The sequence below is a fragment of the Corapipo altera genome, unplaced genomic scaffold (genome assembly GCF_003945725.1).
Source record: "Corapipo altera isolate COAL_440 unplaced genomic scaffold, ASM394572v1 354, whole genome shotgun sequence".
Taxonomy (NCBI): domain Eukaryota; kingdom Metazoa; phylum Chordata; class Aves; order Passeriformes; family Pipridae; genus Corapipo; species Corapipo altera.
Window position 1 is genome coordinate 287,173 of NW_020885020.1, and position 19,616 is coordinate 306,788.

A 19,616-nucleotide genomic window follows, 5' to 3' on the forward strand; every position below is an offset into this window, starting at 1 on the left:
AGGTGACATCCTTGAGGAATTAGTAAGGATGGAGTAAACTGCATCCAAGGGCAGAGGTACCTCGACAAGGACTCCGTACCTCTGCCGCTTGTCCTCAACTGATGAAGATTTAAGGGGATGTTTAGCTGGTGAAAAGTTGCTGCTTGTCAAATGTAGAGCTCGCTGCAGGGATATATCGATTCCAGGCAAAAGGGCCCTAGAGGTGAAAAACAAAAAAAAGGAGAAAGGTCTGTCAAAACATCCCATTTCAGCCTTCGGGGATGGGACAGTCTGGATTTTCATTTCAAAATCACAGCCTGCTTTTGAAATGGAAATTATTCTAATGCTGAGGAAGAGATGAAATCTTTCCCTTTTAGCAAAAGAAAATGGTTTGTTTGGCCTCAGATACATTTCCTTCCCCCCCCCCCCCCCCCCAGTTTTCCCAGAACAGAAATAAAATCTAAAGAAACAGAGAGTAGATGAAAAACTGGGATCCTCGCAGAGTTCCAGCTCTCATTTCCACTCAGATGTTCCTGAGCTGGCATCCATCCTGCTCTCATCCCTCTCTACTCAGATGTTCCCGAGCTGACATCCATTGTCCCCTCATCCCTCTCCATTTCTCTCATCCCCTTATTTTTCCATGGAACAGTGGCACCACAGGGCAACGACTCACAGGCCTGGGGTTTCATTCCTGGCAGCAGCCAGGGGCTGAATCCCAGTGTGGCTGTACAGGTGTTTGTGCAGGGAATTGTTCTGGTGGTGGCCAGTTTTTATTTGATGCTGCCTGAAGCATCTTGTGGTGAACGAGCAGGAGCCTTTTCCGCTCGGAAAAGCTCCGTGGTGGAAGGGATGGCAGCTGAACTGCTCCTACTGGGGAGTAAGTAATGCTGATTTTCCTGCTTTTCTGCAGCCTGCATAGAGCTGGGGGTGCAGGATGGGGGTTTCCAAAGCAGAGCAAGGATGCTGGGAGAAGGGGTGGGCAGACCTCCTGCCCAAACCTGCAGAGATGGAAGAGCTCCTGATGAGCTTGAGTCGGGTGGGATTTACAGAGGAGAGGGCTTTTCTAACAGAGGGACAAAGGGAAAGTGGGTGCAGAAGGGCATGGGAACACTGCTGGGCAGGTCTGGGGCTGCCAGAGCAAAGTGGGGATGGGAAATGTGGGAAACTTTCATGGTGGGAGCCAAAGAAGAATGAATGAGTTTGGAGATGATTCTGCAAAGAGATCCAGGCAGGGGTGAGTGTCCTGTTCTCAAGAGTAAGAGCTGTCAATAGGACCCTGAACCCTGAAGAGGGGAATTTGAAGCCTAGATCAGTCTCCAGGTGTGTCCTTGGGGAGAATGGGGAAGCCTGAGCAAGGAAGCCATGAGGAACTTCAGAGACATTTCTCCTGGGACACCAGTTGAGTGAGTTTTCTAACAACAGTTATTTTTGAGAGGTTTTTTATCCACTTTAATAAACAAACCTGACAGCCCCCCCCTCCTCTGCCACAGACCTGCAGAGAGCAGTTTCAATGTGGTGCACCCCAGCAAGGATCTTCTCACCCTGGGTCCACAGCCATGCTTGGCTCAGGAGCAGGGCTTTTATGCTTATTCTTCATTTTAGAAAGGATTTTTACAATGAAAAGACATCTTCCCCCATCTGACTGACTTCTGAGTCATTCTAAGCACAGGGGCAATGGTGGGCTGCCATGGGGATACCCTTCAGTGTGGGGGCTACTGTGTTTCTGGGGCAAAGCAGAGGAGGCTGAAGCCTGGAGCATCCCCAGGGTGCTCACACTCCCTGTCTCTGTCCTGGACATCCCTCCCTGCTGCCCTACCTCATCCATGGCCCTTGCTGGAGGCACATGCCTGAGATAAAAAGTTTCCTGTGTGATGTGCCTCCCCTGGGCTTCCTCTCCAGCTTCACCTCCCAGCCCTTTCAATCACCCTGCTGCTGTTCAGCTGCCTCTCTGCCCCTTGGCTGCTTTCCACCTCTCCCCAGAATCCCGGGTGAGAGAGTGAAGCCCCAGTGGAAGGTTCCCGGTGACTCAGGCTGTTGTGAGTGGCACATGGCCCAGGGCAGAGATGCCTCTGGGGGGGGGGGTTGCAGTGGAACCTGCAGGATGGGGAGGGAGAAGGTTGCTGGGGGCAGCCACAGGCACGACCCTGCACCACGGGATGTTTTGCAGCTGGTGCTGCTGTGGGGGATGCTGGGGAGCAGGAGGGTCCTGGAGGGCAGGGAGGGGCACCCAGCAGGGAGGGTGGCACAGCAGTGCTGATGGTGGTGGAGCAGTGGGTGGTGGTGCTCCTCATCCCCAGGGCTGGGCAGCTGCCAGAAGAGGGCTGACCACTGCTGGATTTCCTGGTAAAAATAACTCCGTGGAACAAACTGCCACAGCAGGAAGGGTAGAGAGTGGCTGGGGTTTGACTCCCTCCCGCCACCACATCAGCAAACATCTGCCCAGGCCAGGGGGAATCAGCAGAGGACGGGGCAAGGGGGGAATGTCTCTGGTTGACGCTGATAAAACCCAGGGGAAATTTTTGAGGGGCTGGGAAAAGAATAAATACTGGACTAAACTGGTTCCCAGAGAACCTCTGGCCCTCTCACTCACAAGAGCAGCAATGGTGGAAGGGGAAAAAAAGAGAGGAGTGGAGGAGCCTTGCAGAGAGGAGTGGGGGAAGCTGGACCTCTGTGCCCCGGGCAGTGATGCCGTTTGATTTTGTGGTATTTCTTTTGTTTTCCCTGTATCCGAGCAGGATGGGGCTGGGCTGCCTTTGTGGCGTGTGCCTGAGCCCGTTTGCTTTGCCAGGGCGTGGTGGGAGCTGCTTTCCCAGCCCTGCACCAGGCTGGAGACCGATGCCCCTTTTCCCGACGGGAGCCGGCTGCTGCAGCAGCTCCCGTACGCGCAGAGAGGCTGCAAACCACGGGCTGGAAAAGGAGGACCTGCACGTCCCAGGCTGACATTTCCACCTCCCCACCGAGGCTTTCCCCTGGTCGGTGCTGGCTGTGCTTCTCCTCCCGGTGGTGCCGGTCAGCGGCGGGGGGGTGCAGCCGGCGTGCTGCAGGGGATGCTCTCGGTGAGGAGGTGACCATGGAGCCCCCTTGCCAGGCAGGGAGGTCCCGTGCCCACCCTGGCAGGCGAGGGCACCACGAGCACACCACGCTCTCGCCACCTCCTTCTCCACAGGATGTGGTGGCAACGCTGTCTCCCTTCGGTGCTTCCCGGGTCGTGCCAGCGGTTGATTCCTTCACCCTGACAAGGCTCGTGTGGCAGCCTGGGAGGAGAAGCCGGTAATTTTCCACTATCCCCGGCGTCGGGAGGCACCGAGCGAGCACTGCAAACCTGGCCGGGCTCCACGGCGGGTTCACACCTATTGCTTTCGCAAGACGTGCGGTGATAAAACCCCGAAAGGCAAAGAAAGGCCACTGCTCTGATTCACTTAACGTGCTGCAAACTGCCTTGCTTTGTTCCCTCTCCTCTTGCTTTCTCTTCTTCCCCCATTTTGGGAGAGCTGAGGGGGATATTTCATGTTCCCAGGCTATTTCAGGCAGTCGTAGCGTTGGTGACTCAGGTACCCTGACGCTGCCACCCTGCTCCCGTCCCAGCACTCCCAGCCAGCCCAAGATCTGCATATTGGCTGTGACACCTCCTAACTGCTCAAGATAGATCACTTCAGAAAAAAACCTTCCATATGGTCCGCAGGATTTAATTTTTTTTTTTAATGTATTTCTTCTCCCCCTTGCTTCTACAACTGTTACAGGGAGAGATATTTTTCCCCCTGTTTGACATAGATATAATCTTCTTGTGATACACAAATGCCAGATGGCACCACAAAAAAAGATAATAAATGTGTCTGCAGCCTTCGACTGTTAAGTCTGGGAACCTGGAAATGGCTGTGGAGGAGCTGGGAGTGGCTGGGCTTGGGTTGTTTTTTGGGGGGGTGGGGGAGGGGACATGGAGCATTTCATCAAAGGTGGTTTGGGGAACCTGGGAATGCTTCGTGTCCACCCCATTCCCAATCCCTGCCAGGCATCCCGGCCTGGGATTTGCATTGCTGTCAGTGATGAGCAAACCCAAGGAAACCCGAGCGGTGGAGGGATGTTGTTCTTAAATCTACCTCTGGGAAGAGACTCTGAGACACAACGAGCAGCAGGGGAAGCAAATTCCAGAAACACGATGTCCTGACGGGCATCTTATGGCTGGGTTTGGACTGCCTTTGGATGGGGTGTTCAAATCCCCTGGGAACAGTGCTGTGAGCACAGTCCCTCCTGCTGCAAGGCAGGGGGAGAGGCAGCCCTTCATTTGGTTAGGACCATATTACTGTATGTAAATGTTGCTTAGCACTAATCTGCTAAAAAGCTTTCTCTAATTACTGGGATGAAAAATGACTGTTGTCTTTCTTTGTGCTCTGGGATAACCTTGGAAACACGGTCTGTCACCGCAGCGAGGAATTTCCTCCCCAAACCCTCGTTGAATAAACAAATACAAGAGCAATCAGGTTGCAAAGCACTTTCCTGGAAAAGGGCTGATGAATTTTTTTTTCTGCTCCAGCTGCTTGGATTTCTCCACACTGGGCTTCCCCTCTTCCCTACTGTCCGTGGGGGATGCAGGACCTAAAATCATGGAATATCCTGAGATGGATGCACAAGGAGTCCATCACTGAGTCCAGCTCCTGGCCCTGCACAGGACGCCCCAGAATCCCACCCTTTGCCTGAGAGCACGACCTCCTGGTGTGAGCTCCAACACTCATTTCCCTGTTGAAGCATCCCATAATTTCCTTATTTTCTCCCTAGCAGGGCCCCACCAGCCCTCACACTGAGGCCTCCACAAACCCACTCTTTAGGAGAACTAATGGTTTCCAGCCTCATCCTGGGACCAGCAGCTCTCATCACCTCTGCCATGGTGCTCACTTTGGGCAAGGGCCTCCTGAAAGGAGGGTGGAGCCAGGTGGAGGTCGGCCTCTTCTCCCAGAGAACGAAGGAGAGGACAAGGAGAAATGGCCTCAAGCTGTGCCAGGGGAGGTTCAGGTTGGATATTAGGAAAGATTTCTTCAGTGAAAGGAAGGTCACTGGAAGGGGCTGCCTAGGGCAGTGGTGGAGTCACCATCCCTGGAAGTGTCTAGAAAACAAGTGGATGTGGCATTTGGGGACATGGTTTAATGGGGAACACGGTGGTTCTGGGTTCATGGTTGGACCCGATGATCTTAGGGGCCTTTTCCAACATTAATGATTCCATGGTTCCAGGAAAGCACACCCACGATGAGCTCGGCTGCCTGCACTGAGCACAGGTCGGGCCAGAGCTCCCTCCTGGCCAAAACATCACTGCTGGTGACCACAGATCCACGGTGGAAGGTGCTCCCATCAGCACTGGGAAAGGCTGCCCGACTCTTTTGCTGTCCCCCACAGCCCCATCAAGGAATTTGCCACAGCCTTTGTTGGGATAATCGGTCACGCCATCCCCAAACCAGCCGCTGGCCGGTGTTTGAGGTTGTGCAACTGTTTTTTAAAAGCTTTACCATAAAATGCAAACTCCATGGGAGGCCAAAGGGCAGGAAAACCTGCTTGTGCATGAGGAAATGTAGCTGGGATTGCTTTTATTGTGCCTCGTCCGGAATAACTGCCCGTGCCAGCACGTCTTCTCCAGAGCAAGGGTTTAGCTTGTGATGGGGAGGTGTCACTGCAGGCAGGTGCTGGATGTGATCCTTGAAGGCTCTTGCCCAACAAATGTGAGGGGAAATGGAAAAAGGAGCAAAGCACCAGATGGACATTGCCTGCTTCCCTCTAAATTCTTGATGCCATCGCTTTCCCGATCGTTTTCCAGGAAGCCCTGAGCCGCTTTCCGGCTTTATTTTTAACGGAAAAGGTGGGAGATTGCCACAAATAGCGTTTTTCCAGCCTCTGGGCACATAAGACAGGGAGGAAATATTTACTGGCTGACCTGCAGCCTGGGCTTTTCCAGAGGCAGCTGACAAGGTTTGCCAAGGAGACCTTGGGCAGACACGCTGCTGACTCAGGGAACGTCGGACTGTGGGTGTTTGATGTGAGCTTGCAGGGCACTGCTGCAGATCCTGAGCCCCCATAGGGTTAAATAACAGAGAAAACACTGGGAAAATATGTGTAGTTCTATCAGCTGAAGAGCTGTTGAGACAGCAAAGCCATTATTAGATTTGTCCCCAACATTTATTAAGTTTCTGTGTGTCTCTGAGATGTTCCTGCTGCTCCTCGCTGCATCTCCAGACATGTCAGATCCACCAAGGCATTGCCAATTATCCCCTCACCTGCCACATAAGGTGGCCTCAAATAGGTTTTTTTAACTTCTTGGGAGCAAAAAGAAAAAGGAGAAAAGAGGCAGCTCAGCAGCTCTGTATTTTCAATGGCTTTGGATAGCAAATGCAAACGGTGTTTCGTCTCAGGAAGCTGCAGGAGAGCACAGACACACATGTGTCCGTGCTCACACGTGGGCTGGTGCTGCTCCATCACACCTCCCTGCCCTATCCTTGACATTCCTTCTTGGGCTCTGTGGAGAGTTTTGTAGCTAAACAAGAAAGATAAACCTGGGACCCTTTTCTTTTCTGGTCCTTTTTTTCAGTGACTCTGGCAGTCTGGAGAAGTTCCCCACAAAATCCGTGGTTGCAGTGGTGCAACAAGTGGGCAAAACAATGGCTTTTTGGGGAGAATTTCCTGGTGTGTGTCCTCCCTGCTTGCCCAGGCTTGAAGGGAGTCCAGGTTTCAAGGTTAGACAAGGCTCTGAGCAATCTGGTCTAGTTGAAGATGTCCCTGCCCATGGCAGGGGGGTTAGAACAGGATAATCTTCAAGGTCCCTTCCTGCCCAAACCATTCAATGATTCCATGATGACTGAGGAGGGAAGGTGTGTGCAGCTCTTGCTCACCTGTGTCCTGGGAGACCTGGGGTTTCAGAAGGAGTCCAGAAGTGCCTGAGGCTCAATTTTAAAAGGCATTTCATTTCTAAAAGGCAGGTGGGTTCTGCGCTGAACTCCCCGGGAGATCTCAGTAACCAGCCTTAAGTGCCTTTGGAGTCTCGCTGGGTGCCCACCTATCCCAGAATCCCAGAACCCCAGAATGTGCTGAGTTGGAAGGGTCCCCCAAGGATCATCCAGCCCAACCCTCAGCCCTGCACAGGCCCATTCCCAAGAGTCCCCCCCTGTGCCTCAGAGGATCATCCAAACCCTCCTGGAGCTCTGGCAGCCTTGGTGCTGTGCCCACTGCCCTGGGGAGCCTGGGCAGTGCCAACCACCCTCTGGGGGAAGAACCTTTGCCTGAGATCCAACCCGACCCTGGGTGGAGATGGAGGTGGAGATGGAGGTGGAGATGGAGATGGAGATGGAGATGAAGGTGAGGAGGGGGACAGGGATGGGGATGGGGATATGGATGGAGATGGAAATGGGGAGGGAGATGGGGTTGGGAATAGAAATGGGGAAGGAGCTGAAGGTGGGGATGAGATTGGGGATGGAGATGGGGATGGATGAGCAAGGGGATGAGGATGGATGGGACTGGAGCTGCAAACTGGGTTGGCAGTGGGACACAAAGGTGTGGCTGCAGGAGCTGGGGGAACACAGCTCAGTTCCCAGCTCTGCTGCACTTCCCACGTGGCCCCAGCAAACCCCTGTGCTGCACATCCCTGGCCCTGCTGTCTGGGCACTGCCCTCCCCTGCAGTGCCGTCGTACATCGGATGAGCTGTTTAAAGCCTGTAGCAAACAAGCCTTACAGAGATATTTGCTATTATTCCTGATTGTGTGGACTCCAGGGCGACCGATTATCATATTTCCCTGTGATCAAAATGTTAGTGATTATCATAAAGGATGCTTTAGGCTTTGAGGCAGATACAGACTCTTTCAACAGCATTTATTTCTGAAGAACCTTCATCTTTACTCTCTCTCGTGACAGCTGGGTTTTGAGTCATGAGCTGGTTGCAATTACTTTGCCTCTGTAATTCCATCTTTCCCACACTCTTCCTGGCTTCCGAGCCGCTGGAGGATGGTCACCTGTGTGGAGCTGTGCATGAAAATTGGATCCCAGCTGCAGGCAAGGCTAGGAGGAAGTGAACGTGGAATATTTCAATTTAAAGTGTGTTTATTGTGCATTCTGTCACTGATTTGATGTAAAAAAAATTTGCATGCAAATGACAGCAGATTTGCATCTCCCCTTTCATTGACTGCAGATGTTGAAAAAAAATACATTTGAGGGTTGGGGCTTTTTTTTTTTTTTTTTTTGAAGCTCTCAAAACATCTTAGAGGAGATTTTGGTGGCTGCTCTATTAACGCATCCATGGAAATGTGCTGACCTCTCCTGAAAAGAGCAGGCTGATGCCAGGGCACGTGCACAGAGGTGTTTGCTGTGGGCTTGGCCTTCCTAAGGTTTCCAGCAGCATTTTGGAAAGATGTGTCCCTTGGTCATGGAACTAGGTCTCTTATAAAAAGGATTTTTCTGAGTAGTGTGAGAATTCTGGTTGTGTTTTATAACTGTTATAACAGGTTAGAGAAAATTCTAAGCGAGGATTTAAGGAGCCAGGAGGCAACCAGAGAGCTTTGGAGGCATCTTTTTCCATGGACAGTAGCGGGCACCAGGATCAAGGCAGCCTTGGAATGGAAACTGTGCCTTTTTCCCCTTGAACTGGGCAGGTGGCTGAGCACAGCTTTGGCAGGGCAGGGGATGGGATGGGATGAGAAGGATGGGATGGGAAGGGATGGATGGGATGGGACCTGCCCACAGGGACACCAGCTCTGCAGGGCTCCCCTGCCCACCTCATGTCTGTAGTGGAGTCACCTCTGTAGACCAGTGACTGTGTGGTCCCTGGGTTTCATGCAGAGCTGTAGAAACACCTTTCCCTCGTTGTCTGGGCAGCCCTCATCTGAGGAAAACCCCCTTACCAGAGGGCTGGTGCATGTTTGCACACGTGCTGCACACACAAAACCCCCGGTGCGGAATGTGCTGCTTTGCCTGTGCTGTCAGAGCTCCTGCAGCAAATCTGCAGCCCCAGCAGGCGAACAGGGCATGATGTGGGGCCTGAAAACCATCCAAGCAGGAGCTGGTTTCCTCTCCTGATCTCCTGAGCGAGGGGTTGAAAATTCAGCCTCTCGCTCGACTTGATTTATCCCAGTCATCTGTGCCCCAAGCGCCGTGCGGGCACCGAGGACTCGCTTTTTCCCTTGTCAAGGTTTTTTTTGTTGTTGTTGTTTTGTTTTCTGGGTTTTTTTGACCAGGAAAGCCAGAAAAATGACCAAAGGAAAAAGAAACAAACAACCCAAGCAGCGAACACAACCAGCAATAAGGCAGCTAATGAACCAGGCTCTGCCGAGGTTGCTGCGACTCGACAAAAAATTGGCAAAAAAGTCGCTCTTCTAAAGCTGCCAGATTTCAGTAAGATGATATCTGCCGGGAGATTTTTTAACATTAGCTCTGCATCTGCCTTCAGCTAAGAGATATAAATAGATTTATACCTCTGTCCCTGTGCATAGGGGCTTTTCTATAGGTGTGAGCTCACGCTAAGTGCCTGCACGTGCACGTGTCAATAAAATATGCACCGGGGCTGGGTAGAGCCATCCATCTATCAAGTTATTGGCCTATCTTGTGCTCAGTCGGGAAAGGGTTTAAAAGGAATTGCCTAAATACATAATACATGCTGGCTTTTTTTTCCTTTTTAAGAGATGAGTCAAGTCAAATGCTATGATATAAATTTTTAATACCCCCATGACCTGATTTTTTTTTCCCCCTCTTGTGCGAGGAAGTTAACAATATGAAATGTCTTTCTGTTGTCTCTAATCACGGGCTGATTTGATAAGCTGTAATTATTATTCATGTTTGAGATCTGCAGCTAGGGAGATGCAGGAGGTGCGGGGACCATTGGGATGTTTAGGTTTATTATTATTTATTACTGCTATGAATAAAAGAATAATGATTTCAGAGATTCTGCCAAGTAGTTCAGGCTGCAAATTTAACTCTTTTAAAAACTGTTGCAATCCATTTGAATCGATGAAAGTCTCTTTAATCACATTTTTTTTTGGTTCCTTACTCCATTGGAGGGATTGGAAAGCTGGAAAAAAATGGAAGGAATGATTTTTGTAGGCCCCATAAAAACTGATTGTGCTTGATGTCTGACCTTGGGCATCCCCTGGCCATCCTGCTCACCTCAGCTCAACTGCTTTTGAAATTCTAGCTCATAAATACAGATCAAGGATTGGACACTGGTTTGGACAAAAGATAAGTTCTCCTGCACATCCTCCACATGCAAGACATGATTTATCTGGGCTGAAGGAAGGAAAAAGCAGTGTCTGCAGAGTCCTTTGCTGCTTTCACATCCAAAACCAGTGTGGCACCGGCCATGGAATAAAACAAATGTGTTTGTGGGCTACTGATTCATCTTTCCAGTGATGTAAAGGCTTTGGGCCTCTGACATCTGGGGGTGTGTGGGTGAAAATATATTGCTTATTTGTTCCTATTACACTCCCGGAGTTGGAGCCAGAATTACCTTCAGTCATAACTCTGTCTTCTTCTGTCTCTGTAAGTATAGTCTGTCCTTGAAAGAGAAATGAATGCATTTAAGTAACATTCCTTCCAAAAAAAAAAAAAAAAGAAAAAAAAAGAAAAAAACAACCCCAAAAAACCAAGTGGGTGTAGATTCCAGGAAAAGATGCTTCCACAAAACTCAGCGTTGTAGGAGGCTCAGGCGTGCGATGGCCAGAAACACCAGAAGGAAGAGCTCTGCAGCCAGAGGCCATGGCTTAAAAAATACATGCTCAGGAGCCTGCAATGTGGCTCAGGGAAGGAAGAAAGCCAGCGTGGTGCTGGCGGGAGCAGCCTGGAGCAGCTGCCCATGGCTCGCAGCGGGAATCAGCTCCTGAGCACATGCCTTGGCAGGGACTGGTGTCTCTGCAGACACGCTGGTACCCACGTCCCACCCAAGGGTCTGTTGGTCGGTGGAAATTGTGAAGATGGCAATAAGGAGCTGGGAGGGGCAGTGAGGCTTTTGGGAGTGGTGTTGCCGGGGGAAGGAGAGGGGGAGAAGAAAAGCTGTGGCATTCCTGTGCCGTTATCCCTGTTCTCAGCTTCCTGCAGTTGGATCTTCTCCGTAATGTACTCGGAGGCAAGGAATTTATCTGAGAACATAAAATACACAGATCTCTTCCAAACAACCCTTAAAGTCCCCTCATGCTGCAGCTTTATATCTCTCTGCCTTCAACTGTTTTGCACATTAAAGGAGAACTTGAATTTAAGATTGTCCACACCAACACGACCTCCGACAAATGACATGGCCTGGATCCCTCTTTTCCAGTGAAGATGATGCCAGATTTCATATCTGCCGGCTCCAGAGTCCTCACATGTCTTGCCATCCACCTTTTTGTGCCGCAGTCTCGATATCTTTCCCTTCCTTTCTCTTACCAGGGCAGAAGTTTGAAGACACGAGCCACAACATATGCCGTGGTCTCTTCCTAGAGATGAACAAAGTATATTGTTGTGCTCCAAATGCGATACTTTTTTTCCCCTGTTAAATGTTTTCAATCTGCATGGACCAACCATCTGTTTCCCTTTCTCTCTTCCATCATTCAATTCTTTGCACATTATTCAAATTAATTATCAATTAGGAACCAGAACGACTGGATAATCAAATTAGAGGATGGTAAGATGGTCAAAGTAACACAGCACCTTATTAACAGCCTCCAGATATTTAATAGGACAATAAACTCCTGATCTTTTGTTCTAAAGATGAACCTCCAGCCCAGTAAATGAAAACAGAGTGACATGTATCTCTTCTTGGTCATTTATTTATGAACGTAGGAAACAACACCGAGTAACCCCCTTCCCATTCCAGATTCCAGATCACAATCTTCTCCTCTCGGATGTCAAACTAACCCAGATAATAAACCAGCTCGAGTCTCAAGACATTCCCCAGAGAGATAAGAAAAGTTCTCTGTTATATTTTTGTGCTGAAGGGAATCTGGTTTATAAGGCATGAAATCCTTTAGCTGGGTGGCCGTGCCGAGGGGAGGGCTCTGTTTTTGGGGCTGGGGGCAGAGCAGCAGTGCTGGCTGTGCCCTTGGGCAGCTGCTGGCCCGTGCAGTTGGACCAGCCTCCCACCCCCATGCACCGAGCCGCCCTCGGAGAGCCGATGGATGATTTATGAGGCTTGGCAGCAGGGTTGGCACACGGGGCGTGGATGGGGATGGAGGAGAGCTGACTGTGCCCTGTGTGATACCTGAGAGACTCTGGCTCTGGCCATCTGTACAGTCTGGTGTGCCTAAACCTCTCCCGCAGAAATCCCTCCGGCTGCTCGCCCTCCTCCTGCAGGTACAAGCACATCACACTGTTACAAAGGTGCTCATCCTCAGCTGTGAAAGCAGAGATTACCCAAAATTCAGGCCTGGAAAGGACTGGGAGAGATCATGTTGTCTGGCCAGGAGTGCTGGGGGGTGAAGCCCACCCGCCCCACTCCTGGTGACCGGGCTGCCACCTCTAATGACTTGGTAGCTTCCATTTTCAGCTGCCATTTCACTTGAGGGTGGATTTGCGGCTGTGCCAAGAGCACAGATGCCCCATCAGCCCCCTTTGCCCTGGAGGAGCCTCCTTAAGGGGCTGCAGGGTTGCTCAGTTGGGCCCCGGGGCCGCAGCAGCCAAGAGCTGTGCCATTAACACGGACGGTCATCGCCGATTCCCGACCACAACTCCTCTCCCTCAGTGTTATCCCTCCTCCAAAGCCTCTTCCCTCACCCCCAGCTCCCAGCCCGGACCCCTCAGAGCCTCGCCGCCTGCGAGGCCTCCTCCTCCTCACGCTCTCCTAACGCAATTACACATAATTAAGCGGCACATTCACATGTCAGACTAAACCCACTGTCCAAGCTGCTCGCTCCGCTCCGCGCCGTGCCAGGCGTCCCTCCGGGAAAGGGATGCAAATCACGGCACCGAAAACATATTACGAGTGGCACGCAAGATCTGTGCCCACTTTGCCCATTGTGTCAAGAAAACAGAAATGCTTGTCAAAATACCAGCTCGAGTAGGAGCTCGCGGCTTCTGGAGGAATAAAAGAACCACGTTGGCAAGTGCAGGACTAGACAGGCAGATGTCCTCCTCTCCACCCACTAGGATTTTATTGGCAATTGAGTTAACAACCTCTTTGCATATGAAAGTAGAGGAGAGGCGCTGCTGCGGCCTCGCTGGCAGGAGACTTGGCTGCAAAACCAGTGAGACATTTGACAAGGAAGCAATATGTTACCAACATCCCTCCATCCCTGTTAGCGGGGCCAAATTGCCACGGCACTTGCAGCCATGTGGAGGCATTAGATGCAAAGTGTTAGACGCCCTGCCATTCTTCCTCGGCATTTTCTCCTTTCTCTTCTCCCTTTTTTTTAGAGCAGCCTGGTCCTGACACTTCTCTTCAAGTGGCTCCGGAGCCAACCCTGCCCTGTGGTGCTGTATAGCCTCAGAAAATAGGCTGCCAGGTGCTGAACACCCACATTTTGCAGCAATGGCTCATGGTAATATATGGTTCTGGGATTTTTTTTTCTTTGGTTTCTGTTTGGTATGTTTTTTCTTTTTTTCTCTTTTTCTCTTTTTCTCTTTTCCCTTCCCGTCCCTTCTCCCCTCAGGAGAGCAGGGCATGAGGAGAGGGCACTGCATGGGTGAGGCTTAGCAGGTCATCTGAGATAACAGCAGCTACCTGGGTGAAATTTGTAGCAGAGCCTGATGAGGGAGAACATTTTCTCCCTGTGTTTTGCCCCGCAGATGAGACCCTTAGAGAGGACTGTGAGATTCTCTGCTTCCCTTCAGTGGCCTTCCCTCAATGAAACATCTGTCAGTGTCTGGACAGGCTTCCTTGTGGTGCAGGTCTGTGGTAAAAGGTGAAGCATGGAGCCACTTCCCAAAAACTCATTGCCTTTCTCTAGGATGAATCCAGAAGGCTGTGTGGATAACCCTGAACACATGAGCCAACACCAACGGATGCACCACATCTGCAGAGCCACAGAACACTGGCACCCAGAGCCGTGACCTTCCCCCTGGGATATGAAGGTGAGGAAGAGGATCCTTCTTTGCACAGACCCACCTTGCCCATGCAGGGTCTGTGGGAGGACACACTGGTGAGCAGGGACCTTATTAGGTGTTCTTGATGGGATCAATGGGGCTATCATGAGTCTCACCTCTGGAGGACCTGACACACAGTGTCCTGTCTCCAAATGCTGATTGTTTAAAAAGGCTTTTGGAATCCAGACTTTGGCTCCAAAGTCGCTTCGGTGGTGTTTAAAATGGCATCTTCTCTCCACCCCAGTGCTTTGGGGAGTTTGTTATCCCACCAGGGGACACTGTGCTCAGGCAGTGAACAAATTCAGGGAATACCAAAAAGTTACTTGGAGTAAGTCTGGCCTAGGAGATGGATCACCCCGCTCTGGTCCCTCCTGTTATGACCTTAGTTGCCTGCCATGCTGCCTCTCACAGCACAGAGCACATCAGAGAACACGGGAAACACAAGAGCGTTTGGAAGTTTGCCGTCGACTTCCCATGGCCAGACAAACCTCAGATGACCTCTTTTTCCCCTTCCCAGCCCTAGATCAGAAATCTGCACACCTCCTCATGGCCTGCACTCAACCAGAGCCAACCTCCAGCTCCTGATGGAAGGTGGCAGCTGTTGGAGCACTCGGCCTCACTGTGTTCGATCACAGTATCAGAAAAACACATTAAAAGAATGAAAACGTGAGCCCTTGTCTGAAAAAAGAAAGGCTCCTGTCATGGAAAGCTTTGCACTCCATGGGCATTTCTGTATTCAGTTTTCGGCTTGACAATTTATTCCAAGTATCAAAGGCTCAAATCTCTCCTGATAATTCCTTCTGGTCAGGGAATAGGCATCTGCTCCCTCTGATTGCGGGTCTCTTCTCTCATGCAAAGCTTGATTGAGGCGTGCATGTCAAGGTCAGAAATGGGGCTGAGCTTGTATTGTTCACCTGAAAAAACCCACCAAGCAGCAGAAAAAGAGACAATAATATGCCTTTAAAACAGACAGGGTAATACTCTTTTTGTTGTGAGTGATTCTGATGTAAAGAAGAGTCAACTGTACCATTCAAATGCCTTAATTGCTCATTAGTCATTAGGTTGATATATTTTTGCTGGAAGGAGATGGAGATACTTGTATGGAAAGTGGCCTATTTGAAAGGGGGAGAAGATTAAAGGGGAGGGAAGAGGAGGGTGAATACGGTGTGATTGGAGCATAAAAAGAGATCATTCCACCCAAAATAAAGCACCCCAATTACCAACAGGCTGGTCGAGAACAGCTTTGCACAAACGTCAAAACACTTGGAGGTGATGTGGCTGTGAGTTGTTTTTGCTTCTGAGGCTGTAAACCTGAAGATTCACCACCTGCCTTGGGAATTGTTGGTGTGTTTCCTAGGCAGAGCCTTTTCTTCCCTGCTTTTGGGCTTTCACCCTTGCAGGCTGTTTGCTCCCCAGCCATCCCCAGTGACAAGTGTCCCCCCCGGGAAAGCACACACCAGGCTTTCCGTGTCAAATCAGCGGGAAAGCTCTCTCGGGGAAACGATTTCCTCCGTGACATTTGTAAAGGGAAATTCTGCCCCGAAGGAAGCGGTGGCAGGGTGAGCTCCCGCCCGGCCCCGCGTGCAGAGAGCCGTGGAAATCGCTGGACGCGGCGGGCAGGCCCAACCCAGCCCTGCCAGACAGGGGGAAAGGGCATTTCTGAAATGCTGCTCCTCTCTTTTAAACGCGCTTTCCTGCTTTTTCTCACACGAAACGATGTCTCTGATGGACTCCAAGCAGAGCGTGGGCTGAACTCCATCCTCTTTCATCTGGATCCTGGAGGCATTCCCACCCCTGCTCCCTCCACCTCCACACCCCCTGTCCTTGCCAAGTGCACTAGGAAGATGCTCCTATCTGGAGCACAACAGCACCCACCCTGGAGCAAGCTGGGGTGCTTGAGAGACTGCTGATGAGCTGCCTTCCCTCTCATTCCCACCCATGATCTGAGGCTCCATCTCCTTTTCCCAGCTGAGTGGAAGAATAGGCCAGATTCCCACTGGTCTCTCCCATACACCTGGAGCTGCCTCAGGGGTTCAGGGCAGAGCTGCTCCAGCCCTGGGGAACAACAGCACAGGGACATGGAGCTGCTGGAGAGAGTCCAGAGGACGCACCACAATGCTCCCAGGGCTGGAGCCCCTCTGCTCTGGAGCCAGGCTGGGAGAGCTGGGGGGGTTCACCTGGAGAAGAGAAGGCTCCAGGGAGAGCTGAGAGCCCCTTCCAGGGCCTAAAGGGGCTCCAGGAGAGCTGGAGAGGGACTGGGGACAAGGGATGGAGGGACAGGACAAGGGGGAATGGCTTCCCACTGCCAGAGGGCACGGAGAGATGGGATATTGGGAAGGAATTGCTGGCTGTGAAGGTGGGGAGGCCCTGGCACAGGTTGCCCAGAGAAGCTGTGGCTGCCCCTGGATCGCTGGAAGCGTCCAAGGCCAGGTTGGACAGGGCTTGGAGCAACCTGGGCTAGTGGAAGGTGTCCCTGCCCATGAGAGGGGGTGGAAGAACATGATGTTTAAGGTGCCTTCCAACCCAAACCATTCCATGACTCTGTGCTGATGGTGGCCATGTGTGCCTGACCCACAGGTGTCTGAGGGCAGAAGGAGCAAGTCCCAGCCTGCACACCCCAGCGAGCAGGCAGGAATAACGTGGCCTGTGGGAATAAATTGCCTCAGCCCGAGGGATGACCACACGTGTGGTGGTGTCACCCCAAGGGCTGGTCCAGCTGCAAGCCCAGGCTGGCTCTGGCTAACAGGCTGTGAGCGGGTGTGCCTGCACCGGCCAGGGCCCCTCGGTGTGAGATCACACGGGTGATCTCCCACACTGCTCAACTCCGAGCGCCTCCACCACCCAGGCTATGGCCTCATGGCTCAAGAGTGAAAGCACCACGGAGGGAACGTAAAGCACAAGAATTCCTGAGGCTCTCCTGAGCCAAATCTACATAGCTCACTCCTGGAATGACTTCAGAAGGAAACTCCTTTAGGTCCAACCCTTGGCACTGGGGTTCACCAGAAAGAGAAGCTGTGGCTGCCCCATCCCTGGAAGTGTCCAAGGGCCGGGCTGGATGGGGCTTGGAGTAACCTGGGCTAGTGGAAGGTGTCCCTGCTCATGGCAGGGGATAAAACCAGATGGTCTTTAAGGTCCCTCCCAACCCAAACCAGTCTGTGATTGAGTCTCTGTTGAGGCTTTTAGTCCCCAGACTGTCTTAAGGGTGAAGAAAATGCTTGTGACGGTTGGTTTTCCATGTCCTGGATGCTGTTGCTGCTGCTGCTGGGATTCTGTGGATGTGAGAAAGGAGAAAACTCCTTGTCAGATTGTGTCATCCCAGCTTTGGGGCAGTGGCCAGCTGGAGAGGCAGGTGAAAGATTCTCTCCCATCAAATGGGATAAAATATTTTCCAGCATGGATAAAATATTTAATACACGGCTGGGGGACCTCAGCCACGGCGGATTCCATAAATTTTTAATCAAAGGGACATGTTTCGCCATGCAGTGGGGTGGGGAGATGCTGCCCTGCACCCACAGCCGTGGGGATCATCCCGGGAAGCAGAGGGACCCTGGAGCATTGCCGGGATGCAGAGCTGCCGCTGCCGCTCGTCCCAGGGGTCGTATCTCCTGCTGCTTTGATCTCCCTCTGACCTTTGCTGGGAAAGCTGATCCCATCGATTTTACGTGGATTATCATTTTCTGTAGATTGCCCTGAAACCTGCTAATTGTGCACAGGGCTATTTATGGCATCTCCAGGCGGGAGTCAGAGGTTCCTGGTGGTGTGAGGGGTTATCTGCAAGCGCAGCCACGGCGCTCACACGGTTCTATTTCCTTTCAAGTGACAGCGAGAGGCATTTCAAAGGAGACATTTTCTACCCCGTTTGAAAGGTCTCTGAGATTTTTCACCTCCTTTCAAAAGGAAAGACCTCATTTTCTGCTGACTTTCCGAAATTTCTTACTGTGTGTTTGTGGAGCAGGCAGGACTGAAGGATAATTTGGGGTCAGACCTGCTCCTGGCCAGGGTTCAAGGCCCATGTGTTCTGCCTCTCCCTTCATCACGGGCAGCTGGAGAAAGGTGTCAGGTCTCAAAGAGCAGCTTTAGCAGCTGGCCCATGATACATCCCTGTGTTCTGCTGTGTCACTGACTCTCCACCATCCTGCATCTCCACCCCAGCTTTGGGACATCCCTGTCTGCAGCCGGTCCAGATGGTAAAGCAGTGGAGGTCAGTGGAGGCAGCACTGCAGCCTCAGTTAATTCAGTTATACGGTGATGGCCACACCATCTCTGCTGGCTCCCAGCAGTGTGGCTGAAATTTAGGTGCTAAACCAAGCAGTTAAAGCTGCATCTTCTGCTAAAAAAGGCATTTATGCCTCTACACTTGTTCCTTGCTTGTCCTGTGTGGGGTCTGTCTGTCTCCTTTGCCTTTGCTGAGAGAGGAAGCCAATAATTTTAGCTTCACTGAAAAGTAAAAATCAGGGTTTATTAGAGCTATTGCTTCAGGATTCCCATCTCCCCACTCTGGCCCTGGATGCCTGTGAGCTATTTATTCCTTTCCTGGCTCTTTTTCTTCCTTTCCTCCCGGTGAAATGAAAAGGGAGCATCACTTGACAGATTCAGTGTAGCCTTGAACTCTGCCGTGTCAGGAAACATTGTTCCAGCAGCATCAATCCGTGGTGCTGAGCCCTCTCCACAGCCAGCCCGAGCTGCTGCTCCAGCCGTGGAGCTTTGCAGAACAAGCTCCTTCCTCATCACAGCTGCAGCCCACTGACTTCTGCAGTGAAAAGAGGGATTTATTTCTTCTTTTCCATGCATTGTGTTAAGTGTTTGCTCGCAACAGCCTGGAGCAGTCATTCAGAATATTTTAAGAGTGTCTTTCATACTGTCTGAAATACCTGGCAGTGCACAAAGGGCCCAAAGTGGGAGTAATTGACTGCTGGATTATTCTCTGCTGCCTGAAATAAAAGTACAGTGTCTGTGAGTGTGACAGGGAGTCGGATCCACGCCGGAAGGTTGGTTGAGTCTTTTGGTGCAATTAGACACCATTATCCAGGTGCCACTTCAACAAATCCCACAGGGACTCGGAAATCACGGGCTAGAAGACAATAACCAAGGTCCTGGAGACTGGCAGCTTTGGAGTGTTTGTCCTCAGGCAGTGACTCTTGGAGATGGATCTTGATGGGGAAAACCTCCTGAGATTGTGTCAGAGGAGTTCCCATGAACTTCAAAAGGCTGGTGGGACAGGTCCTGCTGTGCCGCTCCGGTGGCTGCTTGCATTTCATCACCAACATCCTTTTGAACAGTGTAGAGTCACTTGAGATCTTTCTGATTCCTGGAAGATGGATCCCAGAGCCCTGGTGGTGGGCCAGACCGTGTCTGTATCTTGAGGGTGTTCAAACCAGCTTCTGAAACACCCAGCAGCTCTTTTACAGGACTTTTTCTTCTCCCCATTAGATGCTTGTCTCTGTCTCTCAGCCATCTCTGAGAATTGTGTTAAATCACCCAAGGCTCATAAAGGATTACAAAACCTTGCTGAAAGCCAGAACTCCTTGTAAAATGGAAAAGGTGTGTGAAAAAAGAAAAAAAAGGGGTGGGTGTGGTGAGAAAATGAAAAGAGGAGTGTCTGGGCTAGGAGGAGAAAAAACAACAC

At 51.3% G+C, this 19,616-nt stretch overlaps 1 long non-coding RNA gene across 1 annotated transcript; it reads right to left on the minus strand.

The window, feature by feature from the left end:
• Positions 1 to 7,924: 7,924 nt before the first annotated feature.
• Positions 7,925 to 12,256, minus strand: LOC113959080. Its single transcript, XR_003531692.1, has 4 exons — positions 12,171 to 12,256; positions 11,357 to 11,406; positions 10,446 to 10,493; positions 7,925 to 8,008 (listed from the first exon to the last, which is right to left on the minus strand). It is a non-coding gene; the product is annotated as an uncharacterized LOC113959080 (long non-coding RNA).
• Positions 12,257 to 19,616: the final 7,360 nt, after the last annotated feature.